The 17,908-nt window shown below is 39.7% G+C and overlaps 1 long non-coding RNA gene across 1 annotated transcript in view; it reads right to left on the bottom strand.

Annotated features, from left to right (window-relative positions):
• Window positions 1–14,602, bottom strand: part of LOC126949253 (uncharacterized) — a 659,876-nt gene extending 645,274 nt beyond the window's left edge. The window contains exon 1 of the long non-coding RNA XR_007723636.1: window positions 14,014–14,602. This is a non-coding gene — a long non-coding RNA (uncharacterized LOC126949253). The remainder of the gene's footprint in view (window positions 1–14,013) is intronic.
• Window positions 14,603–17,908: the final 3,306 nt, after the last annotated feature.

Here is a 17,908-nt window from a genome sequence, read left to right as displayed (position 1 = left end):
TATTAGAATTCTGAGCTGGTTTTGAGAGGCCAATATGATGAGACCATTCCTAAACATTTTTTTTTTTCACTTGGGGATGAAGAGTGAATTTCTAAATAGAAATCAAAGGTGATAGGAAAATGATACTATCTGCTTTTATCTATGAAAAGACAAATTCTGGGGTCTTCATTTGTGTCAGAAATCATTTTTAAGATATCTCACTATATTACTACATACTATAAAATGGGTTGGTACTCGGTTGTGGGACTTTTGGAGGAGCCTATTTACATGAGTAACTGAAAAGCTATATAGGAATAAATCTATCTCTAAAAAAAGATTTCATTTGAAAAAGCTGATTATTTAAAAAATGAAGATTTCAGGAGCATCATTGTTGGGGGAAACAGCTGTAATTTTGATGATGAATGAAATGCTCTCTGACCCAACTCCATAAAATCATATTTGAATCTCTCAGGTGCTTGAAAGTTGTTGGCAGTTTGGGGAGGGGGGCACATTAATAAGAAATGAGTTTTAAAAAACTGAACAGAGGATAATGAAAGGTTAAGAGAGCATTTGGTATAATCACAAAACATAGCTCAAATTGCAGTAAAGAGTACTTAGCCTATTTCAACGAGGTGATCAATTATTGGAACATGTATGGTTTCAACACGACTTGGAGCAACTGAAGAGCTCTAAACACAGGAGACTTGGAAACCACTGACGGGAATAAGGCATAGGACAACATATGATAGTTAAGATGACTACAGGAGGGAGCACACACAGAGTATGTTCCATAACTTATTCCTTCTGCCGTGTTCAGAAACAAATCACTGAACTCTTTTTTTTATTGAGAAAAACTAAGCCACATAATTTTTAAGAATAATGATCTCCTTGAGTCATAACAATGAATTTGGAATATTATATAATATGAAATTTCTTAGTCCTATCTGCTCTGGGCATCTCCTATTTTACAAAGAAGGGATTTGAAAGAGATTAGAGGGATCCTAAATTTGGGTATAGAACCAAAGAAAACATTGTTTATTATTATTATGGCTAACCTTTGAAAAAGCCATAAAGGTATAATGTATTCCATTAAAGCATTCATATTCTCACCTGCTCACTCCTTTTTTGGACAGCTATATACATTGCAGGGTGTTTAACTCAAATGAGCATAGGAGTAACTGGTAACGGGACTAGATATATCTGTAGCTAATTGTGTTACCCTCATGTGATTTTGATGCCATTGTTTAGTGATAGGCTTTAGTGTACCTTAGCAAGTGATGAGATCTTTGAAATTAGCATACTTTGGGTTATGAATTAAAATTTACATTGCTTTCAACGTATACAAGCACTATATAAGGAATACTGCCAAGCCTTGGATATATTTGAAGTACACTAAAAAATTGAGCACTGAAAATGACTTCTTATAACCTCCTCCAATCCCTTCATTGCACATGATGAAATTAAACCCAGGAGATGTTAAGTGACTTTCCTAAATAACCTGTGTGACAGAGCTCACTTTGAGTCTGGCTATTCAGTCTTTCCCCAAACATGATGCTGACTTATGTGTTGGTGAAAGAATATTAAGGGTCGCTCTGTCTCAATATAGAAAACCAATTTATATGAGCCTAGTTAGGGGTCGGTAGCAATTGCTTAAAACTGGAGAAAACAGTATCTACACATTTAGAGTGGTGGCAATGGGAAGGAAGAAATTAAGACATATTTAAAAATGCTCATAATTGCTTGGGTAAGAGGAAGTAATGGACAGAAGGAGATAGAGCATTTGAAATAAGAAGATGAAGTATACTACTGTTAAAAGTACAGATACATTATTTTCATGGGAAGCTTGTGGCTGAAATTCTATACCCAAATTAACATGTTGGAACTGAGAGAGACAATAATTCCCCTTATTATGATATGAAACTAGATTTCCTTAAAACTGACACCAAAAGCAGATATTAACAATGAGGCTTCTTTATTATTTAATGAAAACTAGAAGCAAAAAACAAACACTAGAATGCTTTTTTTAATGATCGATAAAAAGGTGTTGATAACTGTTCCCTATGATAGACATTTGCAGCATGAATCAGAAAGTGGGGCCTGGGGAGACAGGAGTCTGACAAAAGTAGCTGCAGAAATTAGCTGTGTGTAACAAAATTCAACCCCACATCCTGGTGGTAGAGGGAAATCCAAAGAAATCAATCAAACATGGTATTTAATTTTAGAAAAGGGAACAGTGACAAAATGACATCATTAGTAAAGAAAAACTACAAATAAATATATATAATGCACTAGATAACTTAAAGGTCTTAAAAACTTCAAGCCTTGAGTAAATGTGGGTTTCGGGAAAAAAATAAAGACAAAGCTTGTAAAATGTCATTTATTACCAATACGTAAACTACAAGAGGTATTCCAAGGCAAAGGGAAAACATAAAAAATACAGAATATACATATTAGAAAAAGAAACAAGGAGGGCCACAAAATACTTCAAATAAAGCTTGAGTCCCAAAATAAATGTGGAAGTGGTACACATGACAGTTTAAAGAGCCTAATAAAAGTTATTGTTTTTAAAAAATATATTTTAGGTTCAGGGGTACATGTGCAGGTTGTTCTACAGGTAAACTCATGCCATGGGGGTTTGTTGTAAAAATTATTTTGTCACCTATGTCCTAAGCCTAGTATCCAATAGTTATTTTTTTCCTTAAGTGCAGCAAAGGGAGGGAGGGGATCAGGTGAGAATCCCCCAAATTCTCTGGCCACAAGGGTGAGAATGCATACTCAGGGTACAAAGGTAAAACTTAGGAAAGTATATTTTTTGCCTCAGTCTTTTTCAAGGTCATTATCAGTTTCATATTTTAAAGGGAAAGTAAGATCAAAGGATGCTATATACATATGATCTCTGAAAACAAATTGACAAACCAAATGTAGATGAGTCATCCTTGCTGGATAACATCCATCTACAAATTCTAAAAGTAACACAAAGGTGGGACCTTGAGATTGTAGATCAATGTAGATGTGCTTTTAAACTGCCACATTCTAGATAATTTGAGATTTGTCAGAAAGATTTTCCCACAACCAGTCATCGAAGAGAAGCCAAGTGAAACTTTCTCTCATAATGAAGTCAAATCTCAGTGAAAAGCATTAAACATATGATGCTCAGCCCCAGTCAGAAGCAGCGCAGTAAAGAAGGAACACTGGGCTGGAAAGGAAAAGATCGTATCTTGCTATTCCACCATCTAGCATTGTATCTCACTTAAATTATTGAAACTTCTAAAGTCTCAGTTTCCTCATTATTAAAGGGGTATAATAATCCCTAACCAATACAAAATAAATAAAAATAGGAATTTAAGGAAATAACAATTGTGACTGTCAAATAGCAATATCTAATATTTTTAGAGTTGTCTCTACATTGCCAGGCATTGTACTAGATGTTTTACATGCAGTTATCATATTGCAGGTGTTCCATACTTTTAGCTTACTTTCTTCCCCACAGAATATTCTTGGGATCCAAATAAGTTAGTGTATCTGAAAATACTTCACAAAGTGTAAATTGTTGTGAGCATATAGGTAGTTATGAAAAGATCATGGGATCTATTAACATGGATGTATCACTGAACTGGCAACCAAATGTAAGCTATTGGAGAAAAACCAACATGGGTTCGGTAAGATGAAATAACACTGGATTAATTTGCTGGCCAATATCCTAAGGTTGTTTAAAACCACTATGATCGTGAAGCAAGAACAAATTAATTGTGTATGCCGTCATGTAATATCTTCCTATTTTAAAAATAAAAGCACTCACCAAAAACGATATTCAAAAATAGAACATTGATGAATAAATTATGACATGAGACACTAGGCAACCATAAACAGAAATATGGTAGGTGAATATTTAATAATAGAGAAAAAAATTTCATAATATGCTATTGAAAGAAAAAAGTAAACCATAAGGTATATGTAAATCATAATCCTAATTTTGTAACTTATGAATATATCTTTTGCGGGGGAGAATCTGGAATGGTATACAACAAAAAAATGTAATAGAAGCTTTTGTGGTATTGAGAAACTGATTAATTTTTCATTTTCTTCCTTGTGCTTTTCTGTGTTTTCTCATATTGCTATAATGAACACATTAATTTGTAGTGAGAAATATTTAAAAATACAAACGATTTTTTAAACCATACCACGGAAAACCCTAGCTTCTTCACTCATTCTAAGAATATAAAAAAAGCAAGCTTTGCTTCAGAATGCAATGGGAAGTACTTCAACGTTCCTTCAGTGTTGCCAAGGTTTATTTAACAATATTTTCTCACCATATATTATACAAGAACAGAACTAAACAGATGGTCTACATCGAAAACTCAGCAATCTAGGAAAAGCTATCCTCACTCTACCTATTCATCATATACTACATTGTATATATAACATACACACACACACACATACATAACTCCTTATCATCTTCTTAATATCATATATGCCTAAATCTTTCACAGATCCCACATGTCAAAGTTATCGTACAAGCCACACCCACATCTGTGTGTGTGTTTGTTTTCAAAATATGACAGGAATACTTACACTCATTGCATGACCCTACTGACTTTAAAAATTACATTCTCACATATTTACATATTTGTAGATTTTATCCAAAAAAAAATCTATATAACTTGGAATTTCCAAGGAACACAGGCAAGGCTTGAATTTGACTCTGTATTATGTATGCAAATGGTATCTTGGCATTGAATTAGTCTTCCAGAAGCAACATTTCCTTTATGTCACTTCCTTCCTGGACCAATCAATGGCCCTTTATTTCTTTCAGGATGAAGAACAAATGGTTCAGCCTGGCATCCAAGGTTCACCTTGTGTCTCCAGGCTTCCTTGGCAATACTTCCCAGTATAAACCTTTAACTCCACTCAGGCCAGAGTCTATACTATACCTCATATACAGAATGAACATTATTTTCTCTGTCCTTTGTTCATGCTATTTTTCCCAATGGAAATATACTTCATCTTTTTCTTCCCCCTATAAATTCTCCTATCCTTCAATACTAGGCGGAAGTCCATGTCCATACTACATTCCCATCTCCTGATTTCTCTCAATTCATTTTCTGAAAATTCTGCTTTATACTTTATCATACTTCATCTATAGATCTTAGGAAACTATTTCTTAAGAATACTAGACACTCAAAAATTTCATACTGAATTAAGCTCAAATGTCCAGTGGTATAAATTTTTATGGAAATAAGGTTTAATATGTACCAGAAAAGAGCTGATAATATGATTTTATAGACTTAATTATAAACAAATGGTGCTGCTACCAATTTTTTTTAAGTTTGGCTTTTTAAAATCTGGCTATAAAATTAGGTCAGCAAGAACTCCTTGAAAAGATTTTGTTGGGAATTAGTCTTTTTGTATGTATTTGAATGTAATAAAATGGTATTTCTTTAAAAATAGTATTTAATTCAGCCGTTTTGCTAATTAAGACTAGACTTCTCCCCAATCGGAATAAAATCATAGACTCATCTAATTTTTTGAGCTCAAAGACACCTTAGAGATTATTTCCAGAATCAGAGAGTAACTTGCCCAAGGCCACATAGGTGGTTAGTCAAACATGACTTTTCTTTTAATTCTGTAAGTCATTCTCTTTTATACTATTGCTTAGGGTTGGCAGCATGATATAAGGAAAAGAACCTGCATTTGGAGACAGAGGCCCAGGATTCATTCAAAGCCAAGCTCGGTTTTACTTGCATTAAGCCTCTTTACTCAGCACAAGAGTGGAAACTATAGAATATCACCTCACGGAGTTGTTGGTAATAGTAGTTAATAGGTGATAGGCAAATCTATGCACAGCTGCTTTAAACCATAAAGCTTGTATCCCCTGTCTAACCTGCAATGGTGGTTTACACACCTACATGCAAGAGATCCTCTGTGAACTAAGCCCTGTTGATTCCATCCCTGAATCTCTCTTCTGTGGCCTCACCTCCAATGCCACAATCTTAGTCTAAACCAACATTTTCTTTCTTGTTACATAGTGAAAGTCTCTGAATTAGCTTCTTCCCAATCACTCATCCTTTTCTCACACTGCAGCCAGAGTCCTCTTCTAAAAACTCCTACTTCAGGTAGCACTTTCCTGCTTTAAAAGTCATCAATGCTTTCCCTCAATTTCCCCTTTGGACTAAATCCCATATTCTTGCAATGTCCCTAAAGGCCCTGCAGTGAGTGTTGGGCTTACTTAATTCCTCCAAACTTACCTTCTGTCACTTTCCTCTTTGGTCCTTACACTCCTTCTGCTCCTTCAGTTCCTGGATTATGTTGGTCTCTTTCATACCTTAAAGCCTTGGCAAGACTTCTCTTTGCTGTTAAAGCTCTCTCCACCCGCCTCTGCACATAGCTAACGCCTACTCATAATTTAAACTCCAATTACATGTTAATTCCTTAAGCAAAGCCTTTCTTAACTCCCCAGACTAAACAGAGTCTCCCTAAAATATAATCTCATAGTAATAGTACCCTAAACTCTCCTTCTTTAGGTATTATTACGGTGGCAATTTATGTATTATCTTTTTTGTGTCTGTCTCCCTTGCTACAAGGTTTATGAATGTGTTTGCTTAAGGCTTAATAAATATTTATGGAAGGAAGAAAGAAAAAAATAAACAATAAACAGAAGTCTATTAGTTGTTTTTCTTGCATATCCCCCACTTTCCTATATTCTATGTCTTGTATATACCCCAGCTAGCTGAAATAACTACCCATTCATCACACTACACCTATCATACAAACAAAAATAACTTTAAACCCACAGAATGCCCACTGTTTGCCTTCCTCATCACAAACCACATTATTGCCTAATGGGAAAGATAGGAAATTAAAATTTCAGCAACAAAACCATGGTTGTTACTAGGAGCAGTTTCAAGCCTGCATCTGTTATGCCAGCACAGGTTTGCATCAGGTCAGTAGAATTGTCTTATCTCTGTTACTTGAGGCAGAAATCATCAGGCGGTTTCTTTCCATTCCTGGGTACAGAGAGGATCCCCAGTGGAAAGCTGACCTGGTCGTGTGGGCTGTCTGGACTCAATCGACCCAGTCAGAATGTCCCTGATAATTTGTCAGAGGCAGCTACTCTGGGTTTCCTCCTAGCAGCTTGCTGTTCTCTCCTTAGGAGATAGAATCACAAATATCTCCTCCTGGGAGTAGGATATACCTGCTAGGTCTGCCAGGTTGGAGGAAGGCGATAGCACAGGAGGTAGAAAAATAAACCTCTCTTCCTGCCCAATCTTGGGAGTACACAACTGCCTTCCAAAAGAGAGAAAAGAGGGCAGGTCCCTGAATCAGGGAAGACATTCATATAAATTCTTGTTTCCTCATCAAACAATTGGCGTTCATTCAGTTTAAAAACTAAGTTGTATTGTTGGCTTAAATGTGACCAATTCTACACTTGAAATAAGGCCCTATAAATAGTTCCTCAAGAGAAGTCCTTGATATAATTGATAGTCAATGGAAGGCAAATGCTAATTCAACATGTCAACAATGCCAGCATATTTCCTTGCATAACTTCCTATTTGTTTCTGACTTTTTTCACACTACAGTAAGAGAGAAGAAACATAGAAGAGAAGGTATGAAGGTTATTTGAGCAGCAGAGTTCTGGTCGGCTGACAACCTTAGCGAGATTCATTAATCTTGGAGATTCTCACTCTCATTTACTAAACAACAGTGATTCACACAGAGTTACACAGCCACAGTGGCAAAGTTAATTGGAATCTAGTCCCCCTAACATTTCTTCCTTCCTTCAGCAATTCCTCAATACTGCAAGCTAAAATATTAAGTGAGACTGTCATAATCTTATGAAAGGGAAAACAAACAAAGGGTGTTAGCACAGAATTAAAGGTGGACATGTTTCATTTTGTTTTGTTTTGTGTTTGGCTTTATCCCTTTGAGCAAAACAAGAAGGCAGAGGTAGTTTATGTAACCCTGTATCAATACTGGTAACTTTTTTCAGCATGAAATTAGCACTGGGAGCTCAATATGGCTTTTACTCAAGTCCAGAGAAAGAAAGAAAGGATGGAGGAAGGGAGAAAGAGACAGCTATGAATACTGGTAAATTCTATTCAGTTAGTGGCAAGCAGCCAGATAATCCCTTTTAATTTTACTCTTTATTTCATCTGGCAGAAGCAAATATTGCATTTTCTTAAAGCTTTTTAACTTTAAAAGTATGTATAATGACATGTGACAGGCACTATTATCCCAATCCAGTAAATGAGGAAACTGAGACTCCCTAAGAGTATTATCTATGTTTGATCAGGAATTATGAGTGAATTTAAGACCAGTGTCTAAGTTGTCTAATGTGTACCTCAGTGTTCCTTCCACATGATGATCTTTCCAGCTAAGTGTCCAGATGAGCACTGCTTATGTTGGCAGCATAAAGGCTTTTAAGTAAAGAAGATAGAGAATACAAGAAAATCATAAGTGGTGGAGAGGTAATGGTACACAATGAAGATTCACTTAAGAAAAATATTTCTGTAGTCCTCATTTCAAATATGCCAAGCATATTTGAGAGGGTAGAGAGCTATACAGTGACAAAAATGTACTATGTATGTAACTATGATTTAAAAAGATCTTCACAGTAGAAATATTTTTATGTGCTAGAAGACACTGTGGCTCCAGGATCTGACCCGAATTGTGTAAAAGGAGTCAGAGACTTCTGACGTTGACAGTTATCAAATGAAATAAGAAAAGAAATCCAAAGACTTCTCATCAATTGCTTTACTTCCAGGCTGTACTGTGCTTTTCTAGATTAATAAACTATACTAAATAACTTCCACAGAAATATATCATATATTGTTTTCAGCAGTCATGGTAATTTGAGCTGGGTTTTTTTTTTTATAAGTAATAATCGTCACTGAAAGCTTGTGACAAGGTCTGGTCCACCACCAATAAAATCTAGAAGACTACACTCAATAAAGGGTAAAGTCTATATTGTTCAGAATGTTAATGTTACTATTATTATTGTTATTATTTTGAGAAAGGATCTCACTCTTGTCTCGCAGGCTAGAGTGCCATGATGTAGTAACAGTTCACTGCAGCCTCAATTTCCTAGGCTCCTGTAGTCCCCCCACCTCGGCCTCCCAGATAGCTAAGACTACAGGTGCACATCACCATGCCAGGCTATTTTTTTCTATTTTGTAGAAACAGGGTCTTTCCATGTTGCCAATGCTCGTCTTGAACTCCTGGGCTCAAGTAATCCTTCTGCATTGGCCTCCCAAAGTGTTGGGATTACAGGCATGAGCCACCATGCCTGGCCTAGTACTATTTTTAAGTAAATAGGGTCAAACACTTATTTGGAATGCAATTTTTTTTTTTTTTTTGAGATGGAGTTTCACTCTTGTTGCCCAGGCTGGAGTGTAGTGCCACGATCTCAGCTTACTGCAAGCTCCACCTTCTGGTTTCAAGTGATTCTCCTGCCTGAGTTTCCCGAGTAGCTGGGATTACAGGTGTCCACCACCATGCCTGGCTAATTTTTGTGTTTTTAGTAGAGATAGAGTTTCACCATATTGGCCAGGCTGGTCTTGAACTCCAGACCTCATGATCTGCCAGCCTCAGCCTCCCAAAATGCTGGGATTACAGGCATGAGCCACCACGCCTGGCCTTTTTTTTTTTTTTTTTTTTAAGGAGCTAAGTTTCTCCTGTATCTTAAACAGACAGCCATCATCGTGTAGTCTATGTTCATCATTGACTCAGTTCTAGGTTACCAATGTTGCTGGAAACAATGGAGATAACATCAAAAATCCTACCTAGCAGAAAACTATACCTTATGGATGGTGCTTTAAATCTTTCAAAATTACGTGGGCAAGTCAAATTAGAAATAAGCCAGGCACGGTGGCTTACACCTATAATACCAGTGCTTTAAGAGGCCAAGGCCAGAGCATCTCTTGAGGCCATGAATTCAAGATCAGCCTGGGCAACATAGTAAGATTCCATTTCTACAGAAAAGAAAAATAAAAAACAAAATTAGCTGGGAATGGTGGTGTGTACCTGTAGTCTAAGCTACTTGGGAAGCTGAGGTAGCAGGATCCTTTGAGCTAGGGAGCTTGAGGTTACAGCGAGCTATGATCATGCCACTGCACTCCAGCCTGGGTGATGGAGACAGTGCCTCTTGAAAAGATCTTTTAATTACTTGCTATTGCACTTAATATTAAAAACAACATGCATCTTGGACTCTAAAATATATTTCCTGAAGGGTATCATTTTTATTCTTTGCCAGAGGCACCTGTCAAAAACCTCTAAAGAGATTTCACCAACTTGTTTTCACTGGAACCATTCGGAGGAGGCTGGGGAGTGCCACTGTGAACAGTTTAGACAGAGCTCTTAAGGGAAGCCTCATAGTAGTTAGACAGAACATTCCCATCCTAGGCATTTCTGCGGCTCCCTCACTAATCAGCAGCAGCACCCCCTGCTCTCTGGGGTTGGGGTTGGGATTGGGGGTTTGCTGGCTAAGCTGCCTCTGCTGCAGTGTTCCTACATTCTTCTCTTCTCCTGGCCACCAAGCAGCCCAAATATGGCTGCAGGCAGAAGCCAAGGAAACCTTCATGCCCAGATGAACCAGAGAGATGCGGGTGGGATGGGCCTAGTGGAATCCATCTCTTCTGCAGTCCCGAAAAGGCACAGGGCTACTGCCATCCCAGATGCCAAAGGGAGAAAATAGAGCCAACCTCAGAGCAAAGCGGTGGCTGCTCTCTGGCTCTGGATCTGAAGCGCGAGAAAGAAGAGACAGATGCCAGATGACACACAGACCTGGCCAGATCTAAGCCAATGAAACAGGGCCTCAAACTAAGCTGGGAACAAATGGAGAGTCCCGAGAAAAGTGTTTTTGTTTTAGTTTGTGTGTGTGTGTGTGTGTGTGTTTGCTTTCTTTGCTTAATCAAAGTTACAGGTAAATGTGATGATATTAGTACAATCATGAATATCTAAAAAACTTTCTTCTGGAAACCTCAGACCCTTTATCAACAGAGATGTCATTAATATAAACTACAGTTGCCAGGGTATCAAGGATAAAACCTGGCTGGGCCAGTATGTAACCTTCTTGCCATCTCATCATTGCACAAAAGGTTAGATGTTCTCCCTACCAACATCACAAGGGCATTGCATAGATGAATATACTCAACTATATCAAAGTACTCTAGGATATTTGGAAAAAGAACCCCAGAAAATAAACTATAGTTTTTATTCACATGTAAATATATCTTGACTAACGTATCTTTTATGATCTATTTCAAAATAATGATAATTATTACATCATTCATGAAAAACAGAACATAATTATTACTGAACCTCACGAATATATGCCTGACTTGCCCATGGTCACAAAATAATGACTTAGACTACATAGCCTTTTTCTCATGGGGCCAGCACAAATCATTCTGTAAATATCCCTCCACCTCAGAACCACATAGCCTCAAATACTTACATTAAACCTTCTTGAACATATGGATTCTAATTAAAAATGAACACCAAGAACAGCATTCATCTGTGAATCCATGAACTTAAGAGTAAGAAAGAGCAGAAGCAACTGTGCTGAAGAATGGAGATAGTAAACAAGGGATGGGGCCAATTTAAAAGGGCCACATACTCTGACACTGAGGAGTGTGTACATGTCTGTCCACATGTATATATGTTCAAGGGAGAGGAGAGCATGTTGTCAGGAAGCAGTTCAAGCCCTGCCATGATGATGGCAGGAGATAATGTGTGTGGCAGTTGTTTGTGAGTGATCCCCATGTTTCTTAGCCTCATCCAGCTGCACTGCCTTCTTCTCCTATCCCATTACTCAACATTACTGCTGCCTAGTGTGTGCCACACACTGGGGGATCCCAAAGCTTGAGAACTGAGGCCACTTCCCACAATGTGCTAAACTCTATTTAGCAAAACCTTGAAAACTCTTTAGAAAGAATAATATTCCCTGGGAGGAAAAGCTATCTGCTTTGCCCAAATGAGACCAGAAAATTCATAGAATTGTTACTATAGTTTACTATGTTATTACTGGAAAAGACTGTAGGGCTTTATTTTTTTTAGAAGAAGATCTCCTGAAATATAATTACCTGCTTTCGTGTTCCATTACACCTTCCTCATCCTTTAGAAGTATCTTTCACCCATGAGACCCCATGGCTGAGTAATGAATATCCCATAGTTTTACTCAAACTTAAGAGAAGCACGTATTCGTGACATCAATCTTAGCATTTTATCAGAAGAGCTAAATTCCTAGAGTTAAATGGAATAGGAAGGAAAGGGATTAACCTCTGCTGCTGGCATAGTACAGTCACGATGCTAATGTCTCAGTACGAAAAAGCTGAATTGCAGCAATATCTGAAATCACAGAAAGTCCTGTGAGCTTTGGAGGAAAAAAATGTGAAGAAATGAAACGTAAAAAGCCAAAGGTAGGTTGGGATTCTATTTTTCATGCAGACATGCTTAGTAGAAGAAGCCTGTATTGCAAGAGCTCACAAATTAGATGGGAGAGGAATGGGTCAGTGAGTTCTGAGATGAGGAAGTTTTTAGAACCTGTAACTTGTAATTGTGTTATGGGTGAGTTCCAGCTGTTCCCCTAAGCATATTTTAAAATATAACTTCACCATAGTATTTATTCACTTGCAATGCTTCAACTAGTAAACAGCCAGGGAGTCTATTCTCTTTTCATTGAGCAAGAGGGCTTTATAGCTACACAAAATATCCCCCAGCAACGAAAAATGAAACCCACAAATGTAACATTAGCAACCAGCTGTCAGAAAAAAATCAGGAGTAGGATTGCCAGTCTGGTCATTTCATGCCAAGTGTTCATGAGAGGGAGTGTATGTGTGTTTGTGTGTGCTCGTGCACATTGTGTGTAAATGGAGTGTGTTCAGTAGCATGAGAGATGTGAGCGGGTGCATGTCCTAATGATGGCAGAATGCCCGAACATGAAGATGGAGTGGAACCGTCAGTGGTAGAGCAACACAGCATAGACTCTCTATGGCTAATTGTGCAAGCCTCTCTCATGAGCAGGAAGAGTGAGAAAGGAGGATTAAAAAGACAAGATATTTTTATGTTGGAATTACTTCTTGTATTATAGGTATGTTTAACATACGTGAGGGCTCTGGGTGTCAGCTTGTAAGTGAAATGCACACACTATGTATGTATTTTCATTCTTAACCTTCATGAATTCATTTTACAACCTCCCCAAAATATAGAGACCTACAATCCCTTCAAAGTAAACACCCAGCGCTAGCAATTTTGTCCTGCAAGCACGAAACACATTGACCATTATGAACCAGCACAGCTATTAACCCGTGAATTCTCATATTCATTCTCTCTCTCTCGCTTTCTCGCTCGCTGGCTCGCTCTCGCTCTTCCTCTCTCTCCCCTCTCTCCCTCCCTCCCTCTTCTCCTCCCCCCCGTGTCCCCCTCCCCCCACCCCACTCACCGTTCCCTTCCCTCCCGCATCCCTCCTCCATCTCGGGCAGAAGAATCTGTTGGGGCTATTTTGCAGAGAGATACAAGTACCAGGTGCCAAGCGGATACCTAGCCTCCTCCTAAACTTAATGCCAATTCCCTCCTGAAAGAGGAGGAATGCAGTGATATCAGCACCGGGGACACGGGGACAGCGAACACCACCGCGGCGCTTGGAGTTTACAGAGGAGCAACCCCAGCTCCGTCGCCACCACCTCGCGCAAAAGCCCCTACCCCACCAAGACACACACACACACACACACACCACGCCGCTCTATCCCGACCCCGTTCACGCGCGCACACGCGCACACACACACACACTCACACACAAGCCCTGGCTTTGGATTTCCCCATCAACACCGATGTTGCAGCAAGTCTGTCCGCACACTCCCGCACGCCTCGGGACCCAGCCGGGGCGCAGAGCTGTCAGGGCAGGGAGCGCACCGCAGGACTTGTAAATAAGCCTTGTTCCATCCAGAACCGGAGCGCTTCTTACTCCACCGACCACCCCGGAGCCCGGCGGCAGGGAGGAGGGGGCGCAAGGGGGTCAGGGAATCCTCCCCCTACCTTGCAATGAGAAGAGGGACAGGAAAAAGCCCAGCACCCAGACGCTGTGCAGCCAGTAGGTCCTCATGTCTCCGCTGCGCTCGACGCTCCTCGCGCGCTCCTGCTCTCGCCTCTTCCGCTCGCGCTCTCTCTAGTAAAACGCGCCGCTCCTTTCCCTCGGTTTCCCTCTGGGTTCTCCTGGCTCCGGCAACCCGGACAGACAAGCCTCTTGCCGTACGACGGCCGGATCCCAGAACAGCCTTGCTCTCCTCTTCGGGAGCGCGAGCCAGGGGCCGGGATGGACGCTCGTAGCCCGTGCCTGGTGTAAACACACCGAGCCCCCTCGTCCCTAGAGCTCTCCCGCTTTCCTGCTTGCTATCCTCCTCTCCCTCACTCCCCTGCAGCTTCAACTAAATGCGATGTACTTAAACAAGCAGCGCCTTATAGGACCGCGAACCGTGCCGAACGGGCCTCGCTACTGCCATCTAGTGCGCACAGAACGGCATCGCCGCGGCCCTTCTTTGCTTGTGTGTCTGCGCCAAGTCTATCCAACGCCGCCAAAATCCCCTCTGCTCTCAGCAAACACAGGTGAAGCTCTTGCCTTCTTAAATCCTTGACTTGACCTTGCTGTCCCGTAGGTCCTGACTTTCTCCTTTTCACGAGGAAACTCTTGGAATATGCCAGCCGCACATCTTCATCACCTCATTGCTCCTCCTCTCCGTCTCAGAAATTCCCGTGCTTTCCTAACAACTCTGTGGAATTTTTTCTCCAAATGTCACCATGACCTCCACCAGAAAGTCCAATGGCCTCTTGAAGCCTCATCCTGCTTGATTTCGATGCTGCACTTCACAGCGTGTGCCATTCCTTTTTATTTGATTTCAAAGTCACTGGGTCAAAACAATTCTGGTACTTCTGACCTTCTCTCCAAGAGCCCTCTGGGTTCCTCTGCACTTCCTGGTTTACATCTTCTGTTATATTTTCTTTAAGTGACTTGGAAATAAAAGGTCTGTTACAGCTACTCCAGGATGGAAACCTCCACCACTAACCTCGTACTTAGCCCTCGGCTCAGACTTCCCAGCTGGGTACCAAGCATCTCAAACTGGATGACTCAGGGCTAGGACTGAGTTGGGTGAGTAGGCAGACGGGGCCGCTCTAAAGAGCACTGACTAGAAGTTAGGAAAGCTGGATTTCAGTTCTGTCACTGTGGCCTCCACTCGTTGGGGACCTTAACTAAGTCATTCAATCTCTGAATTTCATTTTATTCATCCATGTATTTACATGATAAAGAATATTGGTCGCTTCCAACTGTTTGTAATATCTGTGCTAGATTTCTCCACCTTGGCACTACTGACATATTGTACCAGATAATTCTTTACTGTGTGGGGCTATCCTGTGCTCTATAGCAGCATCCCCAGGTTCTATCCACCAGATGACAGTAGCACAACCCTCATTCTCCTAGTTATGACAACCAAAAACATCTCCAGGCATTGCTAAATGCCCCCTGGAGGAAAAAAATTGACCCAGCTGAGAACTTCTTATCTATACCCATGTTATTTCCTTCAGGAATTATTCCCCTTTTCCAACTTCCCTGTTTCACAGGCTTCGAGAACATTTAGAAGCATATTTATTTCTCACTTCTCCAGTGTCAGTTGGTCATCAGTCTCACCATGACAATGTATAAATGTGTCTAAGATGTCTGTATGTTTTTTTTTCACTTTCACTGCCACCTTTTTCATAATATAGTAAACACATACTGTGCATTATACTTTCTGAAATACTTTTAATTATCTCATAATGCTGTGATATGTTCAAGGGCTAAGTTAGCTCTTCTAGCACTGGTGGGAAATGCAGACAAGGACAGGTTAAGTGACTTTTCTTATGACATACAATAGGCCAGTGAAAACAACATCAGCAGAGCTGAGGGAGGTCTCCTGAGTCTAGCACCATTCCTGACCCATCTCTCTAGTCTTTATTGCCACATCCCTAGATTTCTACGGTAGCATCCTACCTGATCCATTTCCTCCATTCACTGCTGTAATCTAGGTTATACATTACCACCAGGTTCGTCTTGTTAACAGTTTCTTCAATACGCTCACCTGCTTATGAGTTACAGCTGCTCTGCATGGGCATCTAGATCCATATTGAATCACCTGAGGACTTTTGCTGACACATCATCTCACCCCAGACCAATTAGGTCACAATTTTTGGGTTGCAGCCCTGGCATCGGTAGTATTTTAAAGATCTCAGGCCATCCTAATCTGCAACCAGGGCTGAAAAACACTAACCTACCAGACTGAATTCAGATTCTTCATTTTTAAAATATAAGGTCCTCTGAAATTTCTTATCTTACCTTTAACAATTCATTTTTGTTTTCAATCCCCAATGGAGATACTTTCTTCTAGATTGCCCAGTCTTCTTTTTTCCCCATGCACTTCCTTTATCTGCTGCTTGTTTGTCTTGCCAAATCTGTTCCATTCTCAGGAGGCAATTTGCAAGTGGCCAGAGCATGGACTTTGCAGCTAGAACTAGGTGGATTCAAGTCCTACTATGCCTTTAACAAAGGGAGAGACCTTGTGTGAGTCTCAAAGGACTTTTGTGAGTATAACTCATGAACTACTTAATAAATAATGTCTAGTGGTATTGTTTTTCAAGGATCAACCTAGATTTCTTCAATGTTAATATTAAGAACTCAGATGCAATAGAATCAGTGTACATGTTAAAATTCCAGATTACTTACTCATACACACAACTTAGTCTATTAATATATTTGTATGTTGGAGTCAGGAATCTGCATTTTACTAGTATATCTAGGTGATTCTTGTGCCCTTTAATGATTGAAAATCATTATATAAGAACCACAAAGTGTTCAGAGTTGTGAGAAATTGTTTGCTCATCTAGCCCAGTTTCTCAGCCTCAGCACCCTTGACATTTTGGGAGAGAGAACTCTGTTGTATGGGGCTGTCCTTTTTATTGCAAGATGTTTAGCAGTATCCTTGACCTCTACCCACTACATGACATTAGCAGACCCCTCTCCTCAAAGTATGACAAACAGAAATATCTCCAGAAATCCTATATGTGGCCTGGGAAACTGATTTCCCCCACCCCAGCCATACCATGGAGTACCACTTGTCTCGTCCAAACCCCATTATAAGATAAGAAAACTGAGTTTCAAGGAAATCGCATGACTTGCTAAATCATGTAGTTTATATTTGGATTTGCCAGAGTCACAAAATATGTTGCATCAGACTTTGTGATCTCCCTACATTATACTTAGAATGACTTCCAACAATTCTTTAAAATTCTTTCAAAATTGTTCTTGATGCCTAAATTGGACATTTTCCTGCAACATATACTTACTGGCTATAATATCTTTCCATTTGTCTCTGTATTACTTTAAATAATCAATCTCTAATTAATTTCTGTGTCTGTGTCATGATTTTCCAAATTGATTTGTAAACACCCTTGCCAATTATCATGTATTCCTCACAGAGCCTAGCAGAGTGCTAGATGGGCAGACATTTCTTGAGTATAGCTAGCAGTTGAATAATTACTTGTTTGTGTGTGGTCAGAGGGAGCATATGCATTCATATATCAATTGTCCAAATATCAAAGGTTTCTTAGATATAATATATGCTTAGAGACCCTTTTCATAAATATTCATTTTTTTCAGCGAATGAATGTATCCCATGCTATTCCTGCCCACACCCTTCACTTTAGTTCAGGTACACTGTTTACAACATAGGGAAGTGGTTCTCAAATTGGTTGGGTAAAGAACTTGTAGAAATTGCGTAAATAGCAGACATTGAAGCCCTAGCCCCAGAGGCTTTAATTTGCATGTGGATGGGACTACAGGTCAGTCTGATACCTTGCCAGAGTTCAGGAAATCTAAACTTGAAGATTTGTGTGTGTGTGTGTG

This window comes from Macaca thibetana, chromosome 2, assembly GCF_024542745.1.
Source record: "Macaca thibetana thibetana isolate TM-01 chromosome 2, ASM2454274v1, whole genome shotgun sequence".
NCBI lineage: Eukaryota > Metazoa > Chordata > Mammalia > Primates > Cercopithecidae > Macaca > Macaca thibetana.
Note: the sequence above shows the minus strand (reverse complement) of the source record. Positions and strands in the feature narration are given on the sequence as shown.